This window comes from Dipodomys merriami, unplaced genomic scaffold (assembly GCF_024711535.1).
Source record: "Dipodomys merriami isolate MVZ:Mamm:240054 unplaced genomic scaffold, mDipMer1.0.p SCAF_637, whole genome shotgun sequence".
In the NCBI taxonomy this organism is placed as follows: Eukaryota; Metazoa; Chordata; class Mammalia; order Rodentia; family Heteromyidae; genus Dipodomys; species Dipodomys merriami.
In genome coordinates, this window is record NW_027206221.1 from 494,129 (window position 1) to 507,102 (window position 12,974).

Below are 12,974 nucleotides of genomic sequence, written 5' to 3' on the forward strand. Positions count from 1 at the left end.
GAGCTAGTTTCAGAGCTAATGTGTTCAGATAAACACATTAGCTCTATGGAAGCATAGGGCTAAAAGACTTAGATATGTAAGTGACAGAGCCATCCACCATGGGGGTAGACCTCGAGCCCCCATCTCTCAGCATACAGCTCTGATCAAAGGGTCATGAGTTTAGCGAACATAGCTCTCATTGACAGATTCTAAAATGAATGCAAGAAAAATATAAGAATTGCCATAGCCTCAACCTCTAGATTTCACCATGCTAGCTTCCCTTATATAATATGATATCAAAAATATGTCTCTGACAGGTACTGGTGGCTCTCTCCTATAATCTTAGCTATTCAGGAGGCTGAGATCTGAGAAGAAAGGCTCAAAAGCAGACAAATCTGTGATCTTTTTTTTATTTCCAGTTACCAGGGGGGAAAAAAGCCAGAAATAAAGGCATGGATTATAAATAGCAGAAGCTATTTGTAATCAAAACAGAGTCAAGCTATACAGTGAAGCCAGGAGTTCAAATATATACACACATGCCTGAGCACACACGCATGCACGTGTACACACACACACACATACGCAGTTCCTTTGCTAATGAAGAAATCTATCATAGTATTACTCAGTATGTTATTCATTATTATTATTATTATTGGATGAATCAGTTCAATAGTATTAGAAATGCTCAGAATATTCCTTCCTCCATACTAATCTGCCGAGAACACAGTTAAAATTTCAAGGACCAGTTAATTCCAGTCATTTGAGCAATATATTTAGATGTAAGTTAAATTTAGAGATGACAGGGCAGTGTTTACCACTGAAGATTATTATTATTTGGGGGGGGGTCTGGTCATAGGGCCAGAACTCTGGGCCTGGGCGCTGTCCCTCAGCTCTTCAGCTCAAGGCTAGCGCTCTACCACTTGAGCCACAGTGCCACTTCCGGCTTTTTTCTTTTTGCTTATGTGGTGCTAAGGAATCGAACCCAGGGCCTCAGGCATGCAAGGCAAGTGCTCTACCACTGAGCCATCTTCCAGCCCCTGAAGATTATTTTTAAAAAGAACATTTTCATTTCATTTAGAAAGAAAATAGTTCATCACTAAAGGAACAGGGAATTCTTGACATGTGATCTACAAGAAGCTGCTGAGAGGCCAGTGCCCGCCCTCCACCACCTCCCCCCGTGGGAAAGTGTGAGAAGATAGTGTCTGCTCTCAGGCACCCTCAGCTTCTCAGAGTCACTCCTCAACAGCTCACCTCTGACAAAACTGCCATAGTGGAATTCTGCTTTTATAACTTCTACAGGTGTTTGGTTTCATTCTTCTCCTTTTGTTGCCGCTCAAACTGTGAGAAGTAGGAATCTGCCGTGCTATTTTACCAGTGAAGAATACCAAAGCCCTGAGCAATGCTGGGACCCACTTCCCATCATCATGTAGTTTAAGGCCTCCACCATGAGGACCACAGTTTTTTCCTCAGTACCATTGCTTCCCAACTAGCAGCACTGTTCCCCTCCAGGCTAACACTGGCAATATGACACAGAAATATTGGAAAATGCCATTAGATATGTGAAACGCCGTTAAATATTTAGAACATGCAGAAAGGGATTACCCCACCCAAAGTATCTATAATGCCAGGGATGAATGACTCTTTCCTACACTACACAATTATAGACTATAAAATAACAATAATTTTAAGCAGTAATTATCATTTATTGTTTACTTATAGTAGGTCACAAATGATGCTGAGAATATTATGCATTAGTGCATGATTTTATGCCCCATGAACAGGGTTATATTATACCTAAGAGTGAAAAGTGCAACATAGAGAGGTTAAGTAACTAGTCCAAGGTTACATGGTTGGTAAGAAGCCAACCCAGGACCCAAACCCATAACTTACCTTTCAAACTGTGATTTATTTATTTTTAGTTTTTTCTGTAATTATACATATATATTAATTATTGTAAAGACACTGTACAAGGGAGTTACAGTTATATGAGTAAAGTAATGAGTACATTTCCTATCAAGCATTGTTACCCCCTCTTTTGTTTTTCCCTACCATCCCTTCCTTCCCCAATTCCCCAACTCTTCCCTCCCTCCCCCCCACTAGTTGTAAAGTTTGTTTTCAAGATAGTATCTTGTACATCTCATGGTTACGATGGGTCAACCTGTATCCTTATTTCAGCATTTTGTCATTTCCCTTCCCCTTCCCAGATTAGAAAAATGTATATACAAGATGCAGGACACCAGCATCAAATACCAGTGAAAACAGGGGTTATACCATGGGGGAAGAACATACAAAAGAAACAAAAAAACCACATAGTGCATTATAAATACATTAAAAACAACAGCAAGAAAGATAAAACCACTTGTGTCTCTATCTTGGGGTTCATTTTGCTTAGCATCAGGTTATATGGACATATGTACATAGTTTTTTACCTTTTCTGTGGTGTAAAGTTGTCAATGTGCTGAAGGCAACAAATGCTGCCAAGAATTTTTTTTTTTTTTTTTGGCGGTTGTAGGCCTTGAACTCTGGGCCTGGGCGCTGTCCCTCAGCTCTTCAGCTCAAGGCTAGTGCTCTACCACTTGAGCTACAGCACCACTTCCTTTTGACCTTTTCTGTTTGTGTTAGACATATACTAGTTATTGCAAATAAGGGAAACCAAGGGACCTATGTTTCTTTGGGCCTGGCTTACTTCACTTAATATAATTTTTTTCCAAGTCTTTCCATTTCCTAACAAATGGGGTGGTGTCATTCCTTCCAATGGAGGCATAAAATTTATATATATACCATATTTTATTGATCCATTCATCTACTGAGGGGCATCTGGGTTGGTTCCATATCTTAGCTATGGTAAATAATGCTGCAATAAACATAGTTGTGCTGGTAGCTTTAGTATGGTCTTGTCTGTGGTCATTCGGGTAAATGCCCCAAAGTGGAATTGCTGGGTCATAGGGATGCTCTATGTGGAGTCTTTTGAGGAACCTCCATACTGCTTTCCTACGTGGTTGAACAAATTTACACTCCCACCAACAATGCAGTAGGGTTCCCTTTTGGCCACATCCCCTCCACCATCTGTGTTATTACATTTCTTGATTATAGCCATTCTAACTGGGGTGAGGTAGAATCTCAATGTTGTTTTGATTTGCATTTCTTTTATGGCTAAAGGAGTTAAGCACTTCTTCATGTGTCTATTGGCCATTCTTATTTCCTCTTCAGAGAAGTTTCTCTTTAAGTCTTTAGCCCACTTACTTATCGCGCATTTGTTTCTTTGAGGATTTGTTGGAGGATTTAATTTTTTGAGTTCTAAGGATATTTAAGATATCAGACCCTGTCTGTTGTATGGCTAGTGCAGATCTTCTCCCAATCCGTGGGCTTTCTATTTATCTTGCTAGCTATGTCCTTTGCCATGCAGAAGCTCTGCAGTTTCATGCAATTCCATTTTGATTTGTTGTTTCTTGGTCTTTATTAAAAAAAAATTTGGCCTGACCCAAGGAGCCCTAGAGTTTCTCCTATCCCTTCCTGTAATGCTTTCAGGGTGTCTGCTTTGACTTCGAGGTCTTTGATCCATTTGGAGTTGATTCTGGTGTAGGGTGATATATATAAAGATCTAGCTTTAGGAAGTGTCACTGTAGCTCAAGTGGTAGAGCGCTAGCCTTGAGCTGAAGAGCTGAGGGACAGCTCTCAGGCCCAGAGTTCAAGCCCCATGACCGACCAAAAAAAAAAAAAAAAGGATCTAGCTTAGTTTTCTACAGGTGTTTAACCAATTTTGCCAGCAGCATTTACTGAAGAGACTGTCTTTCTTCCATTATATTTTTTTAGCTCCTTTATGGAAGATTAGGTGGCTATAGGTCTGTGGGTTCATTTCTGGGTCTTCAGTTCTATTCCATTGGTTATGAGGTCTGTTCTTGTGCCAGTACCAAGCTGTTTTGATTACTATGGCTTTGTAGTAGAGTTTGAAATTTGGTGTTGATATTCCTCCAGCACTGTTCTTTCTGCGAAGGATTGTTTTTGCTATTCAGGGTTTGTAAATAGCCTTTGGAAGTATTTCCATTTTCCCAATCCAGGAGCCTGGAAGGTTTTTCCTCTTCCTTAGTTCTGCTTTAATTTCATTTTTCAGGTTTTTAAACTTTTCATCATAGAGGCCCTTCACTTCCTTAGTTAAATTAACTCCTAGATATTTTATTTTTTGTGGGGCTATTACAAAAGGAGTTGCTTTCCTGATTTCAGCTGTACTCTTCTTGTTATTGGCATACAGAAAAGCCATTGACTTTTGAGGGTTAATTTTATACTCTGCTACTTTGGGAAAGTTTTGGATCAGCTCGAGTAACTTGGGAGTGGAGTCCATGGAGTTCTTTAAATACAAGATCATGTCATCTGCAAAGAGGGAGAGTTTTACCTAATCTTTCCCTATTTGGATCCCCTTTATATTTGTATCTTGTTTTATTGCTGTAGCTAGGCATTCTAATACTAGATTGAAGAGAAGTAGAGAGAGTGGACATCCTTGTCTCATTCCTGAGTTAAGAGGAAATGGCTTTAGTTTTTCACCATTAAGTATAATGCTGGCTGTAGGTTTGTCATACATTTTGTCATACACAGCCTTTATTATATTGAGGAATGTTTCATGGATTCCTAATTGTTCCAGAGCTTTCATCATAAAGGGGTGTTGGATCTTGTCAAATGCTTTTTCTGCATCTGTTAAGATAATCATGTGGTTCTTATCCTTGCTCTTGTTGATATGATGAATTATATTAATTGATTTGCATATATTGAACCAGCTTTGCATCTCTGAAATGAATCCTGTTTGATCATGGTATGTGATTTTTTTGATGAGTTGTTGAAGCCAATTGGCCAAAATTTTGTTGAGAAGTTTTACATCAATGTTCATCAAAGAAATGGGTCTATAGTTTTCTTTCTTTGATGGGTCCCTGCCTGTTTGGGGGATGAGAGTTGTGATGGCTTCATAGAAGGAGTTTGGTAGCGAACTTTCACTTTCGATTTCATTGAAGAGTTGGAGAAGTATTAGTGTGAGTTCTACTTTGAAGGACTGGTAGAATTCCGCTGTAAATCCATCCAGACCTAATCTTTTCTTGGGTGGGAGGTCTCTTATTGCTGTTTCTGTTTCAATACTTGATATGGGTCTGTTAAGTTGATTTAAGTTGGTTTAGTTTCAGTATGTCAATATTTGCTGGAAATTCGTCTATTTCTTCCAGATTCTCAAATTTATTAGCATAAAGGTTTGAGAAGTATTCCCTTATAATGTTCTGAATCTTGGTTGTTTCTGTGGATATTTCCATTCTCATCTTTGAGTTTGTTTATTTGGGTATGTTCTCTTCTTTTTCTGATAAGATTTTCTAAGGCTCTGTCAATTTTGTTAATTTTTTTCGAAGAGCCAACTCTTTGTTTTATTGATTCTTTCTATGGTTTTTTGGACTCTAATTCATTTAATTCTGATTTAATTATTTCTTTCCATCTACTGAATTGGGGTTTAACTTGTTGCTCTTTTTCAAGGAGCTTCAGGTACCTCATTAAATTGTTGGCTTCAGATCTTTCCCGTTTGTTGATGTAGGAACTCAGAACTATAAGTACTGCCTTTGCTGTGTCCCAGAAGAGTTGGCAATTTGTGTGTTCATTTTTGTTAAATATCATGAATATTTGAATTTCCTTTCTAATCTCTTCAACAGTGTGTTATTCAGCTTCCGGGTGTTACAGGACTTTCTTTGGTGGCTTTTGGTGTTGAGTTCTAATTCTATTCCCTTCTGGTCTGAGAGAATGCAGGGCATAATTTCAATGTTTCTGAATTTGGACAAATTTTCTTTGTGACCTAAAATGTGGTCTGTTTTAGAGAATGTTCCATGTGCTGCTGAGAATGTGTATTCTGATGCTGCTGGGTAGATGTCTGTTAATCTAGTTGATCTATGCAGTTGTTTATATCTGAGGCTTCTCTGTTGAATTTTTGCCAGGTTGATTTATCCAGCAGGGATAGTGGTGTGTTAAAATCCCCAACATTTAATATTTTTGGATCTGTGTGAGAGTTGAGGGAAAGTAGTGTTTCTTGGATAAATCTGGGTGCTTCGTTGTTTGGGGAATCGATATTTAGAATTGTAATATCCTCCTGAAGGAGAAATCCCTTAATTAGTATGTAATGACTTCTTTATTTCTTCTTGCTAATTTTAAATTGAAGTCTATTTTATCTGATATTAGGATTGCAACTCCTGCCTGTGTAAGGGGCTGTTTGCTTGGTAGATTATTCCAGATGTTCATTTTCAGAATATTTTTGCTTTTGTGGGCAAGGTATGTTTCTTGAAGGCAGCAGATAGAAGGATCTTGCTTTTTGATCCAACTAGACAATCCATGTTGCTTAATTGGAGAGTTAAGTCCTTTAATATTGAGAGATAGGACTGAGAGGTGTTTGTTAGTTCCTGCCATGTTATCCACCTTCTTGGTGGCTTGCCAACTGGGTTCTTCCTGTGATTATTGGATTCTCTGCTTGGGGGCTGTTTCTTTTCCTTTATGGTGCCCTTGTTGGTTTTTGATGTGTAGGATATCTGTAAGTATCTTTTGTGGGGATAGTTTGGTGGAGATATATTGTTTCTTTTTTTTTTTTTTTTTTTTTGCTGTGGAAGGTTTTTATTTGTCCTTCCATTTTGAAAGACAGTTTAGCTAGGTACAGTATTCTTGGTTGATAATTATTTGTCTTTAGGGCGTGTCATACATCATTCCAGGCTCTTCTTGCTTTCATTGTCTCTGCTGAGAAATCTGAAGTTATTCTGATTGGTTTCCCTTTATGGATGATTGACCTTTTCTCCCTGACAGCTTTAAGGATCCTTTCCTTGGTCTCTGTTGAATCTGTGTGGATTAAAATGTGACAGTGGGATGTCCTGCTCTGGTCTGGTCTATTCAGGGTTCTAAAAGCTTCTTGTATCTAAATGGGCCTATCTTTTTTGCATGTTTGGGAAGTTCCTGGTAGGATCCTGTTAAATAAAATTTTTAGACCTTTAGCTTCTGTCTCTAGGCCCTCCTCTGCACCCATTAGTCTTGAATTAGGCCTTAAGATGATGTCTTCTAAGTGTTGAATAGATCTATCATATTTCTTGGATTTGTCTTGAATACTTGTCTGTTATTTCTCTATAATATCTAGGCTGTCTTCAATTCCAGATATTCAGTCTTCGGCAAGGTCTAACCTACTCTTAAGACTTTCTACTTTGTTTTTTATTTTCTTTCCTTCTAATTAGTCAGATTTGATGGCTTCAAATTCTTTGTTGGAGCTTTGTTTTACATCTTGTATGGACTTCTTTATCTTCTTAATTTGGTTTCAGTGTTCATTCTCCAATCCCTTAGTTGATTCATCATACTTTCATTGGACTCCCTTTTCTTCTGTTGGGCTTCATTCAGCATTCCCTCTGTGGCCTCCACGGATTCCTCCAGCTTTCTGTTTGTGGATTCCATGAATGCTCTATTCATCTTTGTTTATTCTCATCCCACTCATGCAATTCCTCTATTAATCTTTGATTAGCCTTCTCATGCTCATGACATTCCTGTATTAATCTTTGGTTAGCCTCATCACACTCATGCATTTCCCTATCAGGTTCACACAGTCTTTTTCAGGCTTTCAATCTTTTCATTCAGCATGTTTACCAGTAGTGTTTGTAGAGCATTTTGGGAACTCTCCTTTGGACCATTTATTAGCTGCTTTGTTGCCTGATTATCGTGAGCAGGAGTTGAAATACCTGGACTTGCCATTTTTCCTGTGTTTCTCTGGCTTGTTCTGCCCATTTGGGTATGAAAGCAAAACAAATTCCACACTAGAACACTATTTTAAGACAAGCATCAACCAGAGCCCTGTAGTTGCACAGATTGTTTGACATAGTCAAAATGAGTACACATGCAATCTAGTTCAACAGATACAATCTAGTTCAACAACAAACAACTAGGGATAAATGGGCTAAGAAAATCAAAGAAGGAGTTAGCAAACCCGAAATGCATAGGTTTAGGGAGAATTGTGAGGAGAAAATAATATTAGAGGAATGTGGGGAGGAAAAGGGAGAGAGGGAATATAACCAAAACCTAAATTCAGATAGAGGAAAAGTATAGAAGGAAAGGAGAAGAGAGATAAAGAAAAAAGAAAAATGAAAAAAAAAATTAATGAAACACAAAAATTGTATAAATATAAAGAAATAATACTCAATTAGAGGAGTTAAGGCTAGGCATTTGTGAATTGAGTAATCAATATCTAAATTAAGTATGCACACAATGAAGAATAAGGTCTAATAATTGAAGATGGATATATATCTTTGGATGAACAGAACAGCAATTAAGTAAAGCAAACAAAACCAAAAGGACCAAATGGGAAAAGAGTAAAAAGAGAATTAAAAAATAAAATAAAATGATCTTTAAAAATAGAAAACTTTTGGGCCGGGCGCTGGTGGCTCACGCCTGTAATCCTAGCTACTCAGGAGGCTGAGATCTGAGGATCGCGGTTCAAAGCCAGCCCGGGCAGGAGAGACCGTGAGACTCCTATCTCCAATAAACCACCAGAAAACCCGAAGTGGCGCTGTAGCTCAAGTGGTAGAGCGCTCGCCTTGAGCTGAAGAGCTGAGGGACAGCGCCCAGGCCCAGAGTTCAAGCCCCACGACCGACAAAAAAAAAAAAAAAAAAAAAAATAGAAAACTTTTTTTTATTTTAAAAAATTAGGTCGAGGGCTGGGAAGGTGGCTCAGTGGTAGAGCACTTGCCTTGCATGCATGAATCCCTGGGTTCGATTCCTCAGCACCACATAAGCAAAAAGAAAAAAGCCAGAAGTGGTGCTGTCGCTCAAGTGGTAGAGTGCTAGCCTTGAGCTGAAGGGCTGAGGGACAGTGCCCAGGCCCAGAGTTCAGGCCCCACGACCGGACCCCCCCCCAAAAAAAAAGGTCAAAAAAAGAGTTCTTCGATTTGGGAGGGGAGAGTGGGGGTGGCACAGATCTTGTGTTTCCCCATGTCAGTAACCAATCTCTTGGTGGAGTCTCTGGTATGCTTGTGGTGTTTGGTTTTTCTGTGGCTTGATTTATTTCTTAAATCAGTTTGTTTGAGCAGGCAGAAGGTAGCCCTACCTTACCAGGGACTTTATGACCCTCCTTCCAGGCCAGTTCAGAGGGAGGGTGATCTGCTTTGAGTATCACAAAAGAGGGAGATGGCTGTTTCCTCTAGCCTGGAGTTGTTGTGATGGGGCTAGGTTCTGGGTAGGGTTGAGGCCTGTCAGCAATCAGTAGCTTTTCCTGAAGGGGCTTACTCCTAAGACACTCACACAGCCCAGCTTGGAGCCATTCTCAGGATTTATGTTAACTGAATTTCCAAATGTTTTTCTTTTACCCTCCAACAGCTAGGTCTGCTGCCTGTGCTTTAGTGGGGTGGGGCAGTCTCTGGCTTTGTTTACCCAGTGAAGAAAGTCACTCCTCCATGGGCAGGGCTTTCTCTGCCTGGGAAGGGCAACTTTCCCCAGGATTGTTGTTGAACACTGGAGGTCAGGTTCCTTTGACCTGTTGAATGGCTCCTATCATCTTCTTCCAAGGACTGAGTTATGTGCTAGCTGCTCTGGCCTGATCTTTGTCAGTATCAACGATGGAGTTCTTCTCTGGTGGTGGGAGAAGGGCTACCTTCCCACCTCTGGTCCATGAGAAGGAGTGAGGATGTCTTGTGGGGTACTCACACCTTTCTGTTGGTTTATGGGCCATCCACAGTCTGCAACTGTCTGTGGTCAGATGAGGATTTCTGCTCCTTGTCAGTTCTTGCTGTCAGTGCATAGAATCCTCTTGCACACTGCCTCTGGCACCATTTTTCCAGGCTCTCTCTATTGATATGGTGGCCACAGACACTGGTGAGTGCTTGAATCTGTCTCCTTAACCAAGCTGCCAACATTTTTCCTCTCTGGCCAAACTCTCTGTACTATGATGGCACAGTTGGTGTAACTCTAGCCTTGTACTTTTCACTGGAATGCTAAAACTGGTTTCTATGTAAGAGTTTGTTTAGCCCTCAGCTTTTCCTCTGCCATCTTCCCCTGGCTCAAACTGTGATTTAGGTGTATATGTGACTTAATTGGAGGATTTTTTTTTGGGGGGGGGGTCCGGTCATGGGGCCTGAACTCTGGGCCTGGGCGCTGTCCCTCAGCTCTTCAGCTCAAGGCTAGAGCTCTACCACTTGAGCAACAGTGGAGGATTCTTGTTCATCTCACAATGAGTCATCTTCTAATGGGACAGATTTAAATTGAGTCCTTTGCTTTCTCCATCCCAAGTGAGACTATAATGTTCGTGTGTGTGTGTGTGTGTGTGTGTGTGTGTGTGTGTGTGTGTGTGTGTGTGTGTGTGTGTGTGTGTTGGACCTACACCTTTAACTTGAGGCCTGGGTTCTGTCCCTGAGGTTTTTTACTCAAAGCTAGTTCTCTACAACTTGAGCTACAGAGCCACTTCTGGCTTTTTCTGAGTAGTTTATTGGAGATAAGAGTCTCATAGACTTTCTTAACCAGGCTGTCTTTGAACTGGCTTTGAACTCAGATCTCAGCTTCTTGAGTAGCTAATATTATAGGTGTGAGCCAATGGCACTCAGCTTCCTGCATTCTTTAGTTAGGTCAAAGTTAAGGAAATTTCTAAATTATTGTGTGGTTTTTCATTGTCAGTACTAATTTTGTTATAACTTCAATTAAGTAAGGCTAAAAGGTTATGTTTAATAGAAAATGTGAATGTTATACTTTTTAGTATTATGGTGCTTGGAAAACAGTCAGTTACAGGCTTGTTTAATCTGAACTCTAGAACAGAATAAAGACATAAGTAAAACAAAATATGGCTGCTGTGAATTCTGAAAATTAATCGACTAGGATCATGTGCAAAGACCCAGAATATGCTTTGAGGAAGCAGAAAAAGATAGAAGAGAAAAGATAATTTGAGCAACACATGTCCTCTTCACCTCCCTCTCTCTCTCTTACAGCCTGGGCATCTGATAAAGAGAATTATTTGTTTATTTATTCACTCATTCACCAAATCAAACGTTATGTTGACCTTGTACTCTTTCAGACTGTATGAATTAGCTAGATTAAACCAGGCCTCACAGAGTTCACAGACTAGTAAGAGAACTCAGCATACAAAGGCAAAATCACATTAAGTACTGCCAAATAGCTTATTGAATGTAGTGCTAAATTTTTGTACCAGTGTCTGGCCTAGGACATAGTCAGTGCTCAATAAAATGTATTGAATGAACTGAATCCTCACAGTACTCGTAAGATGGCCGTATTGTTTGATGATGAGGAAGCCGCACATTTGTGCATTGACTAAAGTCAAGATTCAAACTAGTTCATAGAACTCTAGTTCTCACTCTGTCCACAGTGCTAGACCTGTTTTCAGACCAAATTCTGGCTTATGTCAGAGAAATAAACATTCCTTTTTCATTTTCTCTTTTTTTATTTCTTTTTAATTCATCATTTAAACTCTCTGGGTCTCTGGTATGCTACCCATGGATTTTCTTATTCAGCATTTCAGGGAGTCAGGAAAGGAGTCTCTAGTTACAAAGACATCTTGAGAGGCTCCAGGATGCTCCATTTACTGAACCCTAACATTGTCCAGCTCTATCTAGATCTCACTGTTTGCTCTTTTCCTTTTTGTCCCATCTCCCCTCCCTGACAGCCTTACATCTCTAGTCCTCAAAGCTAGCCATCTTTTCAGAGATCTTGACTGCAAAGCTTACTGTTATGCATTCACCTCTGCTCCTTGGTCATCCTCTGAGCTGTGACCTTGGACTGGATGGAAACTCAATTGAGACAGAAACAGTGTATAAATTTTCTTTTTATCTGGCATGCAGGCATACCTCCGAAGTTTTCCATTTCACTGTAGCTTTTATCAATGCTCTTCTACCCAGCTCTGGGTCTGGAGCTCCTTTTGCAATGCCCTGGCCATTTTACTCTATGTTCTGCTCACACAATTTATGCCCCAATCTTCCACTAACTGAGATCCCAAATAGAGGCAAAATCCTGTGTTTTGATTTTCAAAACTTGGCCCTTTATTTTAGTTGAGCAGGTTTTATGGTCATGTTTCTTCTAGCCATGCCAAGATTATCTGTTCTTTTCTTTAAGTAAAAGTTCATCCTCTATTGAACAATCAAAATTCCCAAGCAGCAGTATTACTTTTATTCCTAAACCAGCTTCACCAGAGTTCCCACTGAAAAGTAGGAAACCATTTGGCTCCATTTGGAGTTTTTATACCTTTCCTTTATATTGCCTTTCAAGACCTTGCCTTGCAACGATTTGCCAAAGGGCACATTGCCCACTTATGTGCCTGAATAGCCTTGACTTGTCCCAAAACTTTACAAACAACCCCCACTCTGGGTTGTGCTTTGCCACAAACCATTTTCTACAATGTGGTAGTTTACAGTTTGGGGCAAGGCAGATGTTTTCCAGATTGCCAACCCTACAGTTTTCAACTCACTCTGTCAGCAGTCTTCTCCGATATTTCATAGCAGACCTGTTGTAAGGCAATTCGTTTTTTAGCCATTTCGTCAAACCAAAATTGAACATTACAGTGAGTTGGATGGTGGCAAGAGGAAGGAAGGAATCGAGCAGTACTTTGGATAGCTTGAAGTTTTCCAGAAGAGTTTTTATGCTACAGATATTTCTAAGGTGTATTTTAATTTGTTTTCAGCAAGGGAAAGAACAATAATTACTTATAGCTAAGCTATATCCCATGAACATTTTTAACTATGAATTTTTCTCAATGTTTTCCTTTTCTTAATTTTTTTTTCTGGCTCCAGAATATATTCTGTCATTTCCCCCGTGTGTCAGCTGGTCTTTAGACATGCCACCACATGAATAGGAAATGCTCACCCTTAGGTGACAGAATTCTGATATGACACCACAATGAATGTTGCTCTTGGCTCTGTTCAAGAAACCAGTGGCACACACAAAAAGACTAAGGGGATTTTAGGAAGAGGTTGTTTATGAAGATGTTTTTAGGGGCACTAATAAGGAAAAAGACAAGTCAGATG

General features: G+C 39.7%; 1 protein-coding gene across 1 annotated transcript in view; it reads left to right on the forward strand.

Annotated features, from left to right (window-relative positions):
• The window catches only part of LOC138815312 (inactive tyrosine-protein kinase transmembrane receptor ROR1-like), a 153,046-nt gene that overhangs the window by 114,037 nt on the left and 26,035 nt on the right, over positions 1–12,974 (forward strand). The gene's annotated exons all lie outside the window — the stretch shown is intronic.